The following is a 19,761-nucleotide window of genomic DNA, read 5'->3' as shown; positions in this document are numbered from 1 at the left end:
TCTTCAACAACCCTCTCAGCTGCTCTTCCTGACTCCTATCCCTACGCTCCAGTGAGGAGGTAAACTCCTCTCAAACAAGGCTAGCAACCCTCCATCCCTATTTTAGAGCCACAGGTTTCACCCTCCCAACCTACATCGTTTCCCAGGATCTTATTCCATCTGCTATCATCTTCCTCTCCCACATCTACAACACACATCCCTTCTCAGTTCTTCCTGCCTCAAAGTCTGCAATTTTCTCCCACAGTAAAGGGGAAGCTTATATAACTCACTGTAGTGCCCTGATGGAATCATTTAACTTGTATTCTAGTTGTCACATCCTCTAACAGAAAGAATGCTTCTCATGGAACAAGAACAATTAATCATACGAAATAAGAAAAGAAATATGAGCCTTTTGGGTGGTGAACGAAAAGGGGAGGCCTACCTGTCAGTGTGGTAGGTAAGGGGATAGCTGAGGTAAAGCTGAAAGGGGAAACTGTGAATACCAGCCACAGGAGCAAACCCCAGACTGTGAGGATGAAGTTTCTGATCAATGATCACTTTGGTCCTACCCAAGGAGCAGCAACTGTAGTAGGGACAGCGGCAGCGGCAGCCATGCAACATCTGCAAGTAGCCAAGACTAAAACGCAGGCATAGAAACAGTATTTCACGGAAAACATAATATCAAATAAGACACAGATATGGCCCTTGTGCTGTTATGCCCCCCTCCCCCACCCTTGTCAAACATTGCTGATTAGTCATAATGCTCTTTCACACTGAACTGAGACCTGGCTTCAGTTCCTTTTTATAAACACAATCAAGGAAGGTACTCTCAAATCGGTTGGAGATGGTACTTGAGATGAAGTAAATATATTTGCTTTCCTTGCACTACACAGAAAAGTCCTCAGCAAAAGGATTAGAAGATAGGAGTAAGCTTCAGGAGAAAGCATATTGAAGACAGCTTGGACGTTGTAGGCAACTGGCGGGAAAAAGCTGAGCCCATGGAGATCACAGAGCAGGCGCCCAATTAATGTCTGTTGATGATTCAGTTTTTCATTCAACAAACATTTAATGAGGCCTACAATGTGCACGGGATTAGGCACCGAATACAAAGATGAATAAGGCACTGTCCTTGCCTGTAAGGAATTTAGAGTCTGGTAGACGAGAGCCATAGACACGGACAATGATAATACAACCTGATAAGTGCTAGGACACTTAGCAGGTTGTATTATATCCATCCGAGTAGGATTTCTTCAGAAGAGCACAACTCCAGGTTGAGGTTGGATCCATGCAGTCCTCCCAGCCACCAGGGCCTGCTGTTGTCTCTGTCACATGGTGAATATCCCAAGAACTAACAATGATAGCTATGATTTATAGAGTGCTTATGACATACACTTGACAAATATTCTCACAGAAACCCTGCAAATTAATTATGATATTAGATGAAGCAACTGAGGTTCAATGAGGTTAAGTAATAACATGCCTTAGATCACATAGGTAGTAAGCAGTTGAGTCAGGTTTCAAGTCCAGTTTTGACCAACTCCAAAGCATTTTTTCTACATTTTTAGGATAACCTTTATTCAGGTATAACACAACTTTTCAACAGGTTTCTATTTGGAAATAAGAGCAAAGGCAATAGATTAGTGATCAGGGCATGGACAAACTTCATCTGGCTTCCCAACCTATTTGGCAGAGAAGAAAAAAGAAGACAGAGAATTGACGAATTGACTTCATACTAGCATACCACTGAAAACCTTCACATCAGTTTGTTATCCTTTCTTTCTCGAACCCCAAGAGTCTCACTGACAATGTAAAATATAATAAGCACCTCTTGTTAACTATCTTCTTTTAATCCTTTTCATGGTTAACATCATCAGCAGCAGCAATTATAGTTGATACAGTATTTAGCATACTTCAGACCCATTCCAAGCAATTTACACAAACAATTCCATTAAATCCTTACAAATCATTGAGATCACCCCCTCCCCAAATCATTGCAAAAAAAAGATCACCACCCCTATTTTACATAAGACAAAGTCAAGTACCAGAGAGGTGAAAAACCATGCTTGACACCACGTACTGGTGAATATAAGAGCAGATCTGAGCCTAGGCTATTTAGTCCCCAGGCCCAAACTTATACTATTCTGCTTTGCTGTCCTACTCAGAGCTCCCTTTCCCATTCCTTCTTCCCCTTACCGCCCTCTAGATGGCTACTTACACAGGGTCCACTGAAAATACCCAAGGTCTAATTAAATATAATTTCCTGTTAATTGTTCTAGTCACAGAGATCCATTCCCCAAATTACCAAGGTCACTCCTCTGAGCCCTAGGTGGAGAATTTTCCGAAGGACACGTTCCTACTGCTTTGAAAAAAGAGGAAATGAATACTGCACGTAGAGATTTTTGATTACTGAATGTATTTTACTGGGAGGTAGCCATAAACACTAAAATCCCTAAGCAAAACAGAACTGAGACAGTAACAACAAGCGCTGTCTCTTCCCTCAGGGGGTCTGAGAGATGAGAGCCTCCACTCTGACTTTGGGTGACAGGTGGCAGTGAGGGAGAACTGCTGCTGATGAGAAGGATCAGGAACTAAGTAATCCTATGAGAGGTCTGCAGCTGTTCACATGTCCTTCTGTGACTCAACATTTCATACACAGCTGCCATCCCAAAAAGAAACTTGCAAAAAACAGTACAGTCAAGCCCTGGTTCAAAAGAAAACAGCAGCAATGCCCTTCCAGAAAACATGAGGGGATTTCTCATCAAGGCCAGGGATGGAGATAGATGACTGCACATTTACCAAAGCCTGAGAGCCTTAATTGCCCCCTCTATTAATTTTCCCATGTTCTATTATATCCATGTTTGTACAGCCTCTCATTAAGAGGTTAGCTCCATTCCTCCACCACTCCCACTCCTTCCGGCCTTAGGTAATTTATCATCTTACCTACTAACTAATCTCCCTGTCCAGATCTGAGTATCTTCCAGAACATATTCTAGAGTACTGCCAGAGTGACTATCAAAAGCATCTCCTACTTAAACACTCAAAATGGAATCCATAGGGGCGCCTGGGTGGCTCAGTGGGTTAAAGCCTCTGCCTTCGGCTCAGGTCATGATCCCAAGGTCCTGGGATCGAGCCCCGCATCAGGCTTTCTGCTCAGCAGGGAGCCTGCTTCCCTTCCTCTCTCTCTGGCTGCCTCTCTGCCTATCTGTGATCTCTGTCTGTCAAATAAACAAATAAAAAAAAAAATTGCTGATCCTCTCATTTAAAAAAAAACCAAAAAAACAAAATGGAATCCATATTTCATGGAATACTACGTAAGGACCTATTGTCAGCTCACATGTCTGAATTTTAGGAACTACTTGTAGTTCCCCCATTTCATCATTCTATCTCCAATGTCCATGCCTTTGCTTAACAGGTACTTCCCTGTCTTCTTCCTAGTTTAGCGTTACTTCTTTTAAGCCACTTAAGCATCAGTTCCTCCAACCTCTGACATCTCTATGCTCAAATGATTTCTCTTCTAAACCCCATAGTATCTTGTACATACCTCCATTGTAGAGCATACCATACTGTTGTAATTATCTGTGTACACGTCGAACCCTCTCACTAGACTGAGAACACCTGAGGGCAGGGACTGTGCCTAAATTCGTCTCCATAGTCCCATCTCCCAGCATAGTGCCGCAGCTCAAAAGGCAGCAGAGAGAACTAGAGGTGCAGGAGAGAGAACAATAAAGTAGTATTTTTGAATTGGGGTACAACACAAATATGCTGATTAAGTTGAAGCTGAAGAAAAATATATTTCCGCTCAATACTGCACAGAAGTCTTCCAAGAAGAGAGAAGCTGAAGGACTTCCCCGTCACTAATTGTACCGATCCACTGTCAAAATTAAAGGCCATTTGTTGGGTATATTTTAGAAGAACCCGAATTTGGATCAAACTGAAATCAGCTGGTTTGGATATGAGGTTTTTAAGGTCCTTCCATCCCTGAGGTTCTAAATCTGCAACCTATGCCATATTCAAGAGAGCCATCACACTGAGCCTATGTCATACACCCATGAGTGACTACTGGCTCCCAGGATCGTGGCAGGGGCTGAGGCTTCATTCCCATCCATACCAGACTGATCGCAAACTAACAACATAACCCATTCTCTCATGCCCTGCTTCCCAGGTGTCCTTTGAACCAGGAGCAGAAAACACTTTAAATGCTTTCAGGGCTATCAAGAAGGATCTCATGACCCAAAGTATCTTCCACAACCTGCTCCATCTCATGATCCAAAGTATCTTCCACAACCTGCTCCCTAAAGCCTTAGGTTTTCTCCTTAAACCCTTAGTGCCTCTGATCAATGCCTGTTAAAATGCCATTTAATCTAATGTGGTGAGTCGGCATTTATCAAGTGTATACTAAAGGATGGATAAAGCAACACAACCCTTCTGTACCCCCAGGAAATCATTCAGCCTGACCTTCTCCTCCCTCCAAAGCAAATCAAAGAGTACCTATAAAATACACTGATTTTTAATTCTGGTATTCAGTTTCCTCAACTGCAAAATATGGAGATTGTATTGAATGGTCTCCCAGAGACCTCTTACCCTCGAGAAACTCAGAGTTTCTAAACCCATGTTTTTCCACTTATAAAATAAACATGAAATCTGTTCCTCCAAATTCGCCCAATTTTTATGAGCGTCAAATAAAACCATGCTTGTGACAGGTTTCTAAATGATGAAGTACTAAATAAATTTAAGGAATTACTCTCGTAAATTAATATATACTAGAGGAGATATATTGTGGATTAAGATATACTGGAGAAGTATGCTCTGCCATTAATTAGGTGACAAATTTATTCTACCTCTCTGGGATGCCTCGGAAAGTTGTGGTGATGATTAAATGGGAACATGTGAAGTAAGTACACAATAATACTCAGTTTCATTTGTCCTTACTGAGATAGTCAGAATCTCAGAAATAAATGTGACCTTTAAGTGCATGTAATCCAACCTCTCATTACAGTGCAGGGAGATTTTCAAATTCCATTCCAAGTGGTCATAGAGACCATTAGGTATCACTTCCGAGAATATTTACATCTTTGGACAGTTCTTAAATCTGTTTATCCATTAATTACAACTGCCTTCAAAAGCAGCAAAAATCAACTACCCATGACTCTACAAAAGATCTGTAAATAGATTATCAAACTCTTTATTTACTTTGGACGTGCTGTCTCCGACAATCTAAACAGCTCTAATTCCTATGATGCTTCTCATAGGATCCATGTTCAAATCCCTCTGAGAATCCTGGATGTTCTTTAGCTCCCTCTCAAGATTTGCTCTTAAGACTGAAACAGAAACATCAAGTGGAACAGGACTCTTACCTCTCTGATTCTAAACTTCTGTAGTGAGAACACAGTTAGCCTTATATTGGAGGGCACGAAGGTCTTCAATGGGTACGTATCCTGTATACAATGGGCACTGAGTTCCCAGAAGCTTGCAGGATGGAGGAAGCACTTCTAAATGGGAAAGAAGAGGATCAAAGGGATGTGGACAACACTAAAAACAAATGGCTTACTACATAATTTCCCTATTATTAGACATCATCTCTGTAATTAATACAAAACAAGGATATGGAATACTATAAATAAGGCAGACTCCTAGGGTCACATGGAAGAAATGTTACCACCATATAAAAAATATATATTTTGTATGACCTTTTATACTGAAGAATCTAGTCTATACAGATGACATCTGTACTTTTCAAACAGAATCTCAGTTCCTAGGACATCTATTTCCAGAAATTAAGGAAAATTAATGAAGATAACAATATTATCTAGAATAGATAGAAGACAGTGGCTCAGTTGGTTAAGCAATTGCCTTCAGCTGAGGTCATGATCCTGGGGTGCTGGGACCGAGCCTCACATCAGGCTCCCTGCTTGGCGGGGAGCCTACTTCTCCCTCTCTCTCTGCCACTCCCCCTGCTTGTGTGCTCTGGCACTCTGTCAAATAAATGGATAGAATCTTAAAAAAAAAAAAGACCTAAATAAGAGGAGAAACATACACATTCATGTATGAGGAGATTATAAAGATGATAGCTCTCCAAAAATTAAATCTATGCATTCAGTGCCATTCCAACTGCAATTCCAATGGTATTTATGGTGAGGACTTGACAAGTTGTTTCTAAAGGTCTCCTGGAAGAATAAGTACATGAAAATAAAGCCATTTTTTTTAAAGAATGAGGGACTTACTGTTCTAAAGTTATTAAGAACTGGGCATGCAAAAGGATAGCAACCACACTAATCCCAATGTGATAAAACAATATATTTTATATATTATAAAATATATAAGCTTATATATTATATGCTTATGTATATAATACCCACATAATTATATAACACATACTCATGTATATACATGGCAGTTCAAACCAGAAACTCTCAACATGAAGCACCACAGTAAATAACTATTGGGTCAAAAAAAGAAATGTAGCGGCACCTGGGTGGCTCAGTGGGTTAAAGCCTCTGCCTTTGGCTCAGGTCGTGATCCCAGGGTCCTGGGATCGAGCCCCGCATCGAGCTCTCTGCTCAGCGAGGAGACTGCTCCACCCCACCCCGCCTACTTGTGCTCTCTGTCTCTGTCAAATAAATAAATAAAATCTTAAAAAAGAAATGTAAATTATGATCAAACACACTTTTTTTTTATTAAAGATTTTATTTATTTATTTCACAGACAGAGATCACAAGTAGGCAGAGAGGCAGGCAGAGAGAGAGGGGGAAACAGGCTCCCCGCGGAGCAGAGAGCCTGATGCGGGGCTTGATCCCAGGACGCTGGGATCATGGCCTGAGCCGAAGGCAGAGGCTTTAACCCACTGAGCCACCCAGGCGCCCCTCAAACACACTTTTTTTAAAAAGATTTATTTACTTGACGAGATCACAAGTAAGCAGAGAGGCAGGCAGAGACAGAGGGAGGAAGCAGGCTCCCTGCTGAGTAGAGAGCCCAATGAAGGGCTTGATCCCAGGACCCTGAGATCATGATCTGAGCTGAAGGCAGAGGCTTTAACCCACTGAGCCACCCAGGTGCCCCTGATCAAACACACTTAACAATGAAACAAGAACACCACTTAAGAGATTCAGCCAGTACTACAGAGAACCTTATGTTCTTATTTATTATAAAATAATGAAAAAGAATTACTCAGTAAACATGACAAATATAATGGAAGTCAAACAAAAGTAAGAAGAGCGCAGAAAGGGAGTCAAGATGGCGGGGAAGTAGGAGGAGGCACCATTTCAACCTGTACCCTAAAGTGAGCTGATTACCTACCAAAGAACTCCGACCACCCATGAAATCAGCCTGAGATCAGAATTATACACGTCTGGATCTCTACTGGAGCAGAAGACACCAGTGGCAGGTAAAGCAGACTGGGAGCATCAGACTGATATCGGAAGATAAACAAAAGGGGGAGGGAGCCACCAGAGGTGACCCATTGGAAAGTAACACCCCAACACGAGAGTGCTCTGCGTCTGGGGACCAGCATTAACTTGGAGTCTGGTTGAAAGCACTCAAAAAACAAACAGCAAAGGATCGCGGGGGGTAATAGTGGGAACCTGGGCGGTTAGGGTCAGGGACCTAAGTCCCTGGACCCAGGACAGCCTCCCCTGGCGCGGAGCCAGAGAGAGTGCGGTGGAGAAATCAGGTCTCTGTCCCTGAGCGGCCAGTGCACCTGAATGCCAGCGCGCCCGAGAACGAGTGGGGTCTGGCTCCCGTGAGGGGCTGGGAGCCTGGCCAGACGGCAATCCTGAAACGCGCGCGTCCCACACCCTCCCTTGGGATAGGTGCTCATAGGCGCTAGCCTGGAGCTCTGGCAGCCGGAAAAACCAGACATTCCCAGCCCGGGACAGCGGGAAAATCTCAGTGCGCGATCTCTGCTCGGAACCTCTCTGGCGGTCTGGAGCTGCCTAGACAGCCACCGCTGCCCTGGTTTTGGGTACAACGAGGAGCTCCTGCATCCCCAGGGACAGTGACTCAGAACCGACTCTGCCAGCAGCTTTTGCAAAAACAGTCTGAGGCTTCTCTCTGAGAGGGAGGTTGGGGTGCTGTTTGCTCTCCTCTAAACCTCCAAAAACCATCAAAAGCTGTCAAGGCGAGAGAAAGCAGATGAAAGAACATAAAAACCCCCAGAGAACAAAAGGCTGAAAAAAAACAGTTTCCTGAAAAAAAAAGAGCTCACCCCCTTGAGGGGAGCGGGAGGACCTAACTCAGGGAACATCATTGTCTGAAAACCCACGTGGCAGGCCCCTCCCCCAGAAAACCAACCAGGAAGGAAGAAAAAAAAAAAAAGACTACAAGAGAACCACCACCACTACTTCATAAATACAACTTTTATTTTTAACTCTTTACCAATATTCTGGTTCTTTTTTTTTATACATACAGATAATTTTTTAACCTATTTACCATCAGACTGAGATGTCCAGTACATCAAATTCTTTAATAACCTTCTAACCTGAACTTTTTGATACATACACCCGTGTTTTTCTTTTGTTTTTCTATTTTTTTAATTCTTTTTTAATTTTAACTTAGTTTCGTCTAGTTTATTCTTTTTTTAATTTTTATTTTCTACATACATATAGAGTTAAACTTCGAGGTAATCCCCTTTCCCCAATCAATGCTACCCCTATAGGCAAACCAGTTTCTAATCCCCCTGTAACTTAGGAAAGTTGAGTCCCTTAACAAAAACATCAAGATACCTTCAGGAAGAATCAAAATAACCTTCCTCACCCACACTGAGAATCTATAACCATTCTCCCAATTTTTCCTTCTGTCAGTGTTTCTGTGAATTTGTGTTTGTCCTGATAATATATAAATCTTATACTTGGGGTTCTTTCTGATGAGGTTCTTCCCTTTTTTTTTTGCTTATATATACATATTTTTTTCTCTTGTCATATACTTTTATCACTCTTTTTGTCTGTCTGTTTTTGTTTGTATACTCCACAAATCTTACCTTGTGGCCCATTTGGGGTGAGCCTTCTCTTTTATCTTCCCTTTTTTTCCTATCTCTCTCTCTCTTTTTTTTTTCCTTTTTATTTCCCCTTTTTTTTCTTTCTTCTTCTCTATTTCTTTTTCTTTTCTTTTTTCTCTCATTTGGGTGGGGAATCCTGATTGCACAGAAGCGTTCCAGGGTGCACATTGACTGCACCACAATCGATAAGTCCAGCTGCATCTGTTTAGTCATCTCTTACCAAAATGACTAGGAGGAGGAATACCCAACAGAAGAAAAATACAGAGGATGGACCTTCTGCAACAGAGCTAATGGCTATCGACATAGACAATAGGTCAGAAAAGGAATTCAGACTAACAATTATCCAGGCAATAGCTAGGTTGGAGAAAGCCATGGATGACCAAACAGAATTGATTAGGGCAGAACTGAAAGCCACCAGGGATGACGTTCACAATGTTAGGGCAGAACTGAAAGCCACCAGGGATGATGTTCAAAATGCTCTCAATGAGTTCCAATCCAATCTAAATTCTCTAAAAGCTAGGGTAACTGAAGACAGAAGATAGAATTAGTGATCTGGAGGACAAACAGATAGAGAAAAAGGATCAGGAGGAAGCCTGGAACAAACAGCTCAGAAGCCACGAAAACAGAATCAGGGAAATAAACGATGCCATGAAACGTTCCAACGTCAGAATTATTGGAATCCCTGAAGGGGAAGAAAAAGAAAGAAGTCTAGAAGATATAGTGGAAGAAGTTGTCTATGAAAATTATTCCAATCTCACGAATGGAAACAACGTTCATGTACTAGAGGCAGAAAGATTTCCTCCCAAGATTTTAGATTCTCGAAAGTCCTCACGGCACCTTATAGTTAGAATGGGGAATTATGTTTCAAGAGAGACCCTCTTAAAAGCAGCTAGGACAAAGAAGCTTCTTACATACAGAGGAAAGCCCATTAGAATAACGTCAGACCTTTCCACAGAGACCTGGAAAGCCAGGAAGGGCTGGCAAAATATATTCAGAGTACTAAATGAGAAGAACATGCAACCAAGAATACTCTATCCAGCAAGACTAACATTTAAAATGGATGGAGAGATAAAGAGTTTCCAAGACCGGCAAGGCTTAAAAGACTATGCAACCACCAAGCCGACACTGCAGGAAATATTAAGGGGGGTCCTATAAAAGAGAAAAAATCCTAAGAATATCATTGAACAGAAATATAGAAACAATCTATAGACAGAAAGACTTCAAAGGTAACACGATGTCAATAGAAACGTATCTATCAATAATCACTCTCAATGTGAATGGCCTAAACGCGCCCATAAAATGACACAGGGTTGCAGATTGGATAAAACGACAGGACCCATCCATATGTTGTCTACAAGAGACCCATTTTGAACCTAAGGATACACCCAGACTGAAAGTGAAGGGATGGAGAAGCATCTTTCATGCCAATGGGCCTCAAAAGAAGGATGGGGTAACGATTCTCATATCAGATAAATTAGATTTTAAACTAAAGACTGTAGTCAGAGATACAGAAGGACACTACATAATTCTTAAAGGTACTATCCGCCAAGACGATCTAACAATTGTGAATATCTATGCCCCCAATATGGGAGTACCCAATTACATAAGAAAACTATTAATCAAGATAAAGAGTCATATTGATATGAATACAATAATAGTAGGAGATCTTAATACGCCTCTCTCAGAAATAGACAGATCATCGAAGCAGAAAATTAATAAAGAACAAGAGCATTGAATGACACATTGGACCAGATGGACCTCATCGACGTATACAGAACATTCCACCCTAAAACAACAGAATACTCATTCTTCTCAAGTGCACATGGAACCTTCTCCAGAATAGACCACATACTGGGTCACAAAGCAGGACTCAACCGATACCAAAAGACTGACATTATTCCCTGCATATTCTCCGATCACAATGCTTTGAAACTGGAGCTCAATCACAAGGAAAAGTTCAGAAGGAACTCAAACACCTGGAAGCTAAAGACCACCTTGCTTAAGAATGCTTGGATCAACCAGGAGATCAAAGATGAACTTAAACAATTCATGGAAACCAATGAGAATGAAGACACCTCGGTCCAAAACCTATGGGATACAGCAAAGGCGGTTCTAAGGGGGAAATACATAGCCATCCAAGCCTCCCTCAAAAACATTGAAAAATCCAGAATACACCAGCTCTCTCTACACCTTAAAGAACTGGAGAATCAACAACAAATCAAACCAACTCCACATGCAAGAAGGGAAATAATCAAGATTAGAGCAGAGATCAATGAGGTAGAAACGAGAGATACAGTAGAACGTATCAATGAAACTAGAAGCTGGTTTTTTGAAAGAATCAATAAGATCGATAAACCATTGGCCACACTAATCCAAAAGAAAAGAGAGAAAGCCCAAATTAATAAAATTATGAATGAAAAGGGAGAGATCACAACGAACACCAAGGAAATAGAAACAATCATCAGAAATTATTACCAACAGTTATATGCCAATAAGCTAAGCAACCTAGATGAAATGGATGCATTCCTGGAAAGCTACAAACTCCCAAAATTGAACCAGGAAGAAATTGACAACCTGAATAGACCGATATCTAGTAATGAGATTGAAGCAGTGATCAAAAACCTCCCAAAAAACAAGAGCCCAGGACCTGACGGATTCCCTGGGGAATTCTACCAAACTTTCAAAGAAGAAATAACACCAATTCTCCTGAAGCTGTTCCAAAAAATTGAAGCAGAAGGAAAACTTCCAGACTCTTTTTATGAAGCCAGCATTACCCTGATCCCAAAACCAGGCAAAGACCCTACCAAAAAGGAGAATTTCAGACCAATATCACTGATGAATACGGATGCAAAGATTCTCAACAAGATCCTAGCAAACATGATCCAGCAGCACATTCAAAAGATTATCCACCATGACCAGGTGGGATTCATCCCTGGGTTGCAAGGTTGGTTCAACATTCGCAAATCAATCAGTGTGATAGAACACATCAATAAGAGAAGAGAGAAGAACCACATGGTCCTCTCAATTGACGCAGAAAAAGCATTTGACAAAATCCAGCATCCGTTCCTGATGAAAACGCTTCAAAGTATAGGGATAGAGGGAACATTCCTGAACTTCATAAAATCTATCTATGAAAGACCCACAGCAAATATCATCCTCAATGGGAAAAAGCTTGCAGCCTTCCCGTTGAGATCAGGAACACGACAAGGATGCCCACTCTCACCACTCTTGTTCAACATAGTATTAGAAGTTCTAGCAACGGCAATCAGACAACAAAGAGAAATAAATGGTATCCAAATTGGCAAGGAAGAAGTCAAACTCTCTCTCTTCGCAGATGACATGATTCTTTATATGGAAAACCCCAAAGACTCCACCCCCAAACTACTAGAACTCATACAGCAATTCAGTAACGTGGCAGGATACAAAGTCAATGTACAGAAATCAGTGGCTTTCTTATACACTAACAATGAAAATACAGAAAGGGAAATTAGAGAATCGATTCCATTTACTATAGCACCAAGAACCCTAAGATACCTGGGCATAAACCTAACCAAAGAAGTAAAGGACCTGTACTCGAGGAACTACAGAACACTCATGAAAGAAATTGAAGAAGACACAAAAAGATGGAAGACTGTTCCATGATCTTGGATTGGAAGAATAAACATTGTTAAAATGTCTATACTGCCTAAAGCAATCTATACTTTTAATGCCATTTCAATCAAAATTCCACCGATATTTTTCAAAGAGCTGGAGCAAATAATCCTAAAATTTGTATGGAGTCAGAAGAGACCCCGAATTGCTAAGGAAATGTTGAAAAACAAAAACAAAACTGGCGGCATCACGTTACCCGATTTCAAGCTTTACTACAAAGCTGTGATCACCAAGACAGCGTGGTACTGGCATAAAAACAGACACATAGACCAGTGGAACAGAGTGGAGAGCCCAGATATGGACCCTCAACTCTATGGTCAAATAATCTTTGACAAAACAGGAAAAAATATTCAATGGAAAAAAGACAGTCTCTTCAATAAATGGTGCTGGGAAAACTGGACAGCGATATGTAGAAGAATGAAACTCGACCATTCTCTTACACCGTACACAAAGATAAACTCGAAATGGATAAAAGACCTCAACGTGAGACAGGAATCTATCAGAATCCTAGAGGAGAACATAGGCAGTAACCTCTTCGATATCAGCCACAGCAACTTCTTTCAAGATATATCTCCAAAGGCCAAGGAAACAAAAGCAAAAATGAACTTTTGGGACTTCCTCAAGATCAAAAGCTTCTGCACAGCAAAGGAAACAGTCAACAAAACAAAGAGGCAACCCACGGAATGGGAGAAGATATTTGCAAATGACAGTACAGACAAAAGGTTGATATCCAGGATCTATAAAGAACTTCTCAAACTCAACACACACAAAACAGATAATCATATCAAAAAATGGGCAGAAGATATGAACAGACACTTCTCCAACGAAGACATACAAATGGCTATCAGACACATGAAAAAATGTTCATCATCACTAGCCATCAGGGAGATTCAAATTAAAACAACATTGAGATACCACCTAACACCAGTTAGAATGGCCAAAATTAGCAAGACAGGAAACAACGTGTGTTGGAGAGGATGTGGAGAAAGAGGAACCATCTTACACTGTTGGTGGGAATGCAAGTTGGTGCAGCCACTTTGGAGAACAGTGTGGAGATTCCTCAAGAAATTAAAAATAGAGCTTCCCTATGACCCTGCAATTGCACTGCTGGGTATTTACCCCAAAGATACAGATGTAGTGAAAAGAAGGGCCATCTGTACCCCAATGTTTATTGCAGCAATGGCTACGGTCGCCAAACTGTGGAAAGAACCAAGATGCCCTTCAACGGATGAATGGATAAGGAAGATGTGGTCCATATACACAATGGAGTATTATGCCTCCATCAGAAAGGACAAATACCCAACTTTTGTAGCAACATGGACGGGACTGGAAGAAATTATGCTGAGCGAAATAAGTCAAGCAGAGAGAGTCAAGTATCATATGGTCTCACTTATTTGTGGAGCATAACAAAGAACATGGAGGACATGGGGAGATGGAGAGGAGAGGGAGTTGAGGGAAACTGGAAGGGGAGATGAACCATGAGAGACTATGGACTCTGAAAAACAACCAGAGGGTTATGAAGGGGCGGCGGGGGGGTGGGGGGGGGAATGGGAGGTTGAGGAACCAGGTGGTGGGTAATAGGGAGGGCACGTACTGCGTGGAGCACTGGGTGTGATGCCAAAACAATGAACACTGTTATGCTGTAAATAAACAAATAAAAATAAATAAATTAAAAAAAAAAAAAAGAAGAGCGCAGAAAGAATATGTGAATAGATAATGGCCAAAACTTGCCAAATCTGATGATAAAGTATTAATCTATACATTACACAAGAAGATCAGTATATGCCAAGAAGGATAAACTCAAAGACATTCAAATCAAATCTAGAATCTTAATAATCAAATTGTCAAAGTGACTTCAGAATCTTGAATGCAGCAAGAGAAAAACAACTCATCATATGTAATGGATCTTAAGTAAGTTTTCATAAACCACAGAGACAGAGACAGAGAGCACAAGTAGGCGGGGTGGTTTGTCTTTTCACTAAGACAAAAATAGTGGGATGATTATATTCAAACTACTGAAGGAAAAGGAATGTTGACCAAGAATTCTGTATCCAGCAAAATTATCCTTGAGAAGTGAAGGAGAAATGATGACATCCCAGATACACAAAAATTAAAAGAATTCAGTGCTAATAGACATGCCCTCAAGGGGTACAAAAGCGTCCTACAGGCAGCAAAGAAAGGACACTAGAGAGTAACTCATATACACATGAAAAATAAAGAGGACAAGTAAAAGTAACTGGATAAATTTAAAAGATAAAAAAATTCTATTTTTATTTGTAACATTTTTTGCTCATTTCTGACTTGAAGACAATAGCATAAACAAGTAACTAGAAGATTGCCTTGAGGTATTTACATTACATACAGATGTAATTTGCATAATAATAACAGCACAAAGAAGAGGGGAACAAAGATAAAGTGGAGCAAATTTTGTACACAATTGAAATTAAGTTGATATTAATCTGAAAACAAATATTTTAAGTAAGATGTTCCCTGAAATATCAGAGCAACCATGAAAGGAATGTTAGAAAATATGGTAAAAGAAACAAAGGAATTAAAATGGTACACAAAAGAAGGCAGTAATAAATGACAAGAGAAACAAAAAGTCTTAAGACACATGGAAACAAAAAGGAAAAGAACAGACATCAGTCCTAAATAAGCAGTATGTTTAATTACATTAAACATAAAAAGACACAACCAAATCTGACTCAGGAAGAAAAATCTGAATAGAAAAATACATATGGTAATTAATCTATATAAGTCCCAAAGAGTCCTTGCACAGATGACTTTAATGGTCATAGGTGAAACATTTAAAGAATACCAAGCCCTTGCTTAATGTTCCCAAAAAAATATTTGAGGAGACCCTTCCCAACTCATTCTATGAGGTCCATATTAGCCTGATAACAAAGCCAGACAAAGATAAAATGAGGAAAACAGAGCAAGTTACCTTTTGAATATAGATTTCCCAAAAATGTCCAACATAACAGGAGCAAACTAAATCTAGAAATGAAAATGATTATGTATCATGACCAAGTCAGATTTACCTCAGTAAAGCAAAGTTGGTTTAGTACTGGAAAATCAATGTATCTAACACACTATTTCTACAGAATAAAGAGGAAACCTCATGATCATATCAACAAATGTAGAAAACATTTGACAAATTTCATGAAAACGACTCATGATTTAAAGAAACAAAAACCTCAACAAACTAGGAACAGAAGGGAATTTTCTACACTTGACAAACGGAATCTACAAAAACTGTACAGCTATCATTTTAACTGATGGAAAAAAAGCAAGTGTATTTTCACTAAGACAACGAAGCCTGCTCTTGCCAATACTATTCAGGAGGTTTTATCCAGAGTAATTAGACAGAAAAAAGAAATAAAAACCAATGAGATTAGAAAGAAAGAAGTACAATGATCTGTATTTGTAGGGGATATAAGCTTATACATAAAAATCCTAAGGAATCTGCCAATAAAAAAAAGTCAATCGGAGAAAGACAACTATCATATGATCTCCCTGATATGAGGACATGGAGAAGCAACATGGGGGGGTAGGGGGATAGGAGAAGAATAAATGAAACAAGATGGGATTGGGAGGGAGACAAACCATAAATGACTCTTAATCTCACAAAACAAACTGGGGGTTGCTGGGGGGAGGTGGGATTGGGAGAGGGGGAGCGGGCTATGGACATTGGGGAGGGGAGGCGAACCATAAGAGACTATGGACTCTGAAAAACAACCTGAGGGTTTTGAAGGGTCAGGGGTGGGAGGTTGGGGGAACAGGTGGTGGGTGATGGGGAGGGCACGTTTTGCATGGAGCACTGGGTGTTGTGCAAAAAGAATGAATACTGTTACGCTGAAAAAATAAATAAAAAAAAACAAACAACAAAAAAAACAAAAAACAAAAAAAAAAACATCATACCCCACCTAATATTAAAACTATTAGAATAAAAAGAAGCAACTCTAATGAGTTCAGAAAGCTTAGAACATACAGTGTGAATTAAGAATAATTTTACTTCTATATATTAGCAATGAACAATCAAAATGAAATAACAATTCTATTTTTAATATCATCAGAAAATGCAGAACATTTAGAATAATTTTTATATGGAAATATAAGACTTTTTATCCTGACAATTACAGTGTTGAAGGAGATTAAAGACTATATGAATGGAAAGACATCCCATGTTAATGGACTAAGAGAACAACAGCTAACATGGCAATACTCCACAAAGTGATCTACAGGTTAAATGTGATGTTCATCAAAATTCCAGCTCTTATTTTATAGCCACTGACAAAATGATCCTAAAATTCATATGGAAACTCAGCGTCCAACAATCATGAACCAAGTTGGGAAGATTCATACTTCCAGATTTCAAAATTTACTATAAAACTAAAATAATAAAGACTGTGTGATCTGGATATAAGGATATAAGAGATAAATGAAAAAACTTACAGGCCCAAAATAAACCCTTGAATTTAGAATCAAGGGATTTTCAATACAGGTGTCAAGATAACTCAATAGGATAGTCTTTTCAATAAATGGTGGTAGGACAATTATATATCTAACATATGGAAGGATAAAGTTGAACTTACACCTCACAGCATATATAAAAATAAATGCCAAATGGGTCAGACCTCAATATAATGGTTTGTTATGATACCAAATCAAAAGTGACCAAAAACTAGATAAAATGGATTTCATCAATATTAAAAATTTACATACCACAAACAGGAAAGCTAAAAGACAACACAGAGAATGGGAAAAATATCTGAAAATCAAAATACCAAATAGGGGTCTATTATCCAGGTATAGAAAGAATTCTCACAACAAAACCACAAAAAAGACAACCCAATTCTAACAAAGGATTTGAATAAACATTTCTGCAAAGAAATACAAATGGCCAATGAGCACATAAAAAGTTGCTCAATGCAGAAATAGTCAAAGCCACAGTGAGATACTTCACATTCACTAGGATGGCTATTATGAAAGATCAAAAGTAACAAGCGAGAATGGGGTAAGATGAAATTCTCATACACTGCTCGTGATACCATAAAATGGTGCAGTCACTTTATAAAGTCTGTAAAAATTACTCATGACATTATAATAGAGTTGTCATACTACAAAGCTATCTCACTGCTAAGTATATGTATACCAAAGGAAATGAAAAGATGTTCACATGAAAGCTTGTACACGAATGTTTATACCATTATTTGTTAAAAGTCAAAAGGTGGAAACCCAAATGTCCTTCAACAGATGAAAAGAAGAAATGAAGTTAATCCATAAAGTGGAATGTTATTCAACATAAAAACGGATGAAGTACTAACATATACCGTAATATGGGTAAACCACCAAAACGTGCTATGTGATAGAAGCTGTCGACATAAAAGCCACATATTGTAGGATTCCATTCATAAGAATGTCTAGAACAGACCAACCCACAGGGACAAAAGTTAGATTAGTGGTTGCAGGGATTGCAGAAGAGGAAAATGAGGAATTACTGCTAATAGGTATGGGGCTTCTTTCTGGGGTGATAAAAATGTTTTACAGTAGTACAGAAATGATGATTGTACAATTCTATGAATAGATTAAAAGGCACTGAAATGTAAAAGGGTAATTTCATAGTATATGAACTATATCACAGTTACTATTTTAAAGATTTATTTATTTGACAGAGATCACGAGTAAGCAGAGAGAGAGAGGAGGAAGCAGGCTCCCCGCCGAGCAGAGAGCCCAATGCGGGGCTCGATCCCAGGACCCTGAGATCATGACCTGAGCTGAAGGCAGAGGCTTAACCCACTGAGCCACCCAGGTGCCCGTTACTATTGTTTTTTTAAAAGAAGTTATTTGCCTTATTCAGAGTTACACTGATTAGCAGGGTTGCTTAGACAGACATGTAATCTTTAAAAAAAAAAAAGATTTTATTTATTTATTTGACAGAGAGAGAGATCACAAGTAAGTAAGAGGCAGGCCAAAAGAAGAGGGGGAAGCAGGCTCCCTGCTGAGCAGAGAGCCTGATGTGGGGCTCGATCTCAGGACCCTGAGATCATGACCTGAGCCAAAGGCAGAGGCTTAACCCACTGAGCCACCTAGGCACCCCAGCATTTAATCTTCTAAACCATTTAATCCTATGACAAAATTGAGAGGACACTTGTTAGCTATAACCCTACTGACAAGTTGCCCCCAAATAGTGGTTACCAGTATCCTGGCCATGAATGCAGGTTAAGTATTTGTGAAAGTATCAAACTGCCCAGTATGTGTAGGCATAACATGTAAACATGTAAGTAAAGATTAGAGATAAAGAAATACCACACGGATATTAGCCCTGTCACTGAAATATTTTCATCCATTAGGAGATGTAAGTTTTCCAGTGACATCACGAAGTCAAAAGATGATCCCCTATTTCAACTGGGCTAAATAACGATCTATTAGTGAAGTAGCAGAAGCAAGACTTGACAAAGGTCAATAAAGAACCTCAAAACCAGAAGGTACTCCTTCATTTGACCACAGGTGGTAAGAAGAAAATCTTAGCAGGGCCTTATCTACAATACAGAGGAACTGCGAGTCAACAACTAGACAACATATATTTCTGGCAACAGACAGGAAAATTTGACAGCTCACAACCAAACAAGACAGTGAAATACCAAAACTTTCTTAATGTGGAAAAAGTCCAAGACTTAACCAAATGTATTTGATCACCTTGGTGACCATGGTCTAGATGGATACTATTAAACAAATGACGGCTCACCATGCTAAAATTCTTGGGTATATTTTTTGATTAAGTGAATTATGGCAGTTTAAACAACTCATGGACCTATGGTTTCATAACATGACAAAGAACAGTCCTTCCAGAACCACTCAACCCATGGTTGGCAGACCGTAATGCCTTATGTTTTACTAACAGACAGAATTCCAGGCAGTCAACTAAGGGGGCAAAGGTAAACAGTTAATACTAAACAGTAACAGCTGAATAGTTACTACTACTAGAATATACCCAATCTACATAGCAATACTAAACTAAAAGTAAATAATGAACAGTTACATACGTGGAGCACTGTAATGTGCTGAGCAACACAGGTGCCAACACGAAAGCACAATAATTTGCAGCAAATTCTTTAAAAGCCTCATCGCATTGGCACAGA

The 19,761-nt window shown here is 39.7% G+C and overlaps 1 long non-coding RNA gene across 1 annotated transcript in view; it reads right to left on the bottom strand.

Moving 5' to 3' along the window:
* Positions 1 to 19,761, bottom strand: part of LOC123934802 — a 57,229-nt gene that overhangs the window by 3,812 nt on the left and 33,656 nt on the right. Inside the window, exons 8-9 of the long non-coding RNA XR_006816827.1 lie at positions 5,334 to 5,468; positions 3,521 to 3,678 (exon numbers count right to left, since the gene is read on the bottom strand). This is a non-coding gene — a long non-coding RNA (uncharacterized LOC123934802). The remainder of the gene's footprint in view (positions 1 to 3,520; positions 3,679 to 5,333; positions 5,469 to 19,761) is intronic.

The sequence above is a fragment of the Meles meles genome, chromosome X (assembly GCF_922984935.1).
Source record: "Meles meles chromosome X, mMelMel3.1 paternal haplotype, whole genome shotgun sequence".
Taxonomy (NCBI): Eukaryota; Metazoa; Chordata; class Mammalia; order Carnivora; family Mustelidae; genus Meles; species Meles meles.
The sequence above is the reverse complement of the archived record's forward strand: the minus strand, read 5'-3'. Positions and strand labels throughout refer to the sequence as shown.